Here is a 1,353-nt window from a genome sequence, read left to right on the forward strand (position 1 = left end):
GAGGGAAGAAGGAAGGAAATTTAAGGGGGGAAATGGGAGAGGGATTTAGAGGAACAAATATGAAGGACACAGACACGAGAACTAAGGGGGGTGGAAATGGGAGGGAGGTGGGAGCACAGGGCGAGGGGGGCTGGGTTGGGAGAAACAGACAAAAAACTGTACTTGAAAAATAACTAAATAAAATTATTTAAAAAAACAATAAAGTTCAGGTAGCAAGTATTGATAATCAAAGTTTTGTGTTGTTATAATTCATAGACTAGTTCATGGAAATCCAGTATTCATAGATGGCCTTTAATATGTCCTAATCACTTCTTGGCCTTTTGGCTAAGATCAAGTGTACTATCTATTCTTATCAGTTTAATATGTTCTAAATTATTAAAGTTAGCAAGGAATCCCAGAAGGCCAAACAAGTTAAAATGATATGTGTGTAATTTTTCTGAGCCTGGTTTAGAAATTATACTCATGCATGAAAACTTACTACTTACATATTTCTGAAACTACAAGAATTAAAAAGACCAGAGGACATCATAAGGAGGATGAAGGAGTTTTGTAATTTCAGTCTTCTGGAATTAAGAATGGCTTGCTGTCTTATTGAAGTTGGCTGCAAGTCTCCTCTACAGGGCACATTACTAGCATGAGCCTGTGGCTACGTGGCTGGGAAATTTCTTTACACTTACTGCGGAGTGAATAGGACTGAAGTACATGACTACTGTTAATCTAATGAATTTTTAAATAAGTATGGATTTATGTACAGCCAGTATATTATCTGAGCCTATCTGAGGTATCTTTGATAAGTCACAAAGAGGTAATTAGATTGAAACAAAAAATAAAAGCCATAAAAAGGAAGAAGCAGTGCACATACCAGCTGTGAGGGTCACATGTAATTATTGTTCAGCCCTCAATTCCCTAGCTTTCAGGAAAAGAATAAAATTGCTGGGGATGTTAATATTCAAAAGAGCAATCAATGGTAAAACATAATGCTGCCCAACACTGCTCTCATCCCTACCCTTAAAGTCTTACGGCATCCTCATAACAGCATTCGATGCAATAGATAATAATGAAGCATGTGCTCTTTGTCTGAATCTGTGCAACTGATGGAAATACAGGAGTCTTCAAAGCAGAAAAACAGTGTGTTCTACCATGAAATTCACAAACAATTCAGCTCGTAAATCGGATTGTGTCTTTTCTCCAGTTAGTGGATCCATTAGGAGCAAAACTGGAATGCCCTGGCATGGCATCCCAAGTACTTTACAGCATCATTCTAGAGTTACTGTTCATCCCAACTCCTGCTGCTCTTTCTTACTAGATACATGGAATTTCTCCCTCTTACTCCTACAAATCTTTTCTGGTTAT

At 37.7% G+C, this 1,353-nt stretch overlaps 1 pseudogene; it reads left to right on the forward strand.

Moving 5' to 3' along the window:
- The first annotated feature begins 304 nt into the window (after window positions 1-304).
- Window positions 305-397, forward strand: LOC119055355 (uncharacterized; annotated as a pseudogene).
- Window positions 398-1,353: the final 956 nt, after the last annotated feature.

This window comes from Artibeus jamaicensis, unplaced genomic scaffold (genome assembly GCF_021234435.1).
Source record: "Artibeus jamaicensis isolate MK-2021 breed Jamaican fruit bat unplaced genomic scaffold, CSHL_Jam_final contig_388, whole genome shotgun sequence".
In the NCBI taxonomy this organism is placed as follows: domain Eukaryota; kingdom Metazoa; phylum Chordata; class Mammalia; order Chiroptera; family Phyllostomidae; genus Artibeus; species Artibeus jamaicensis.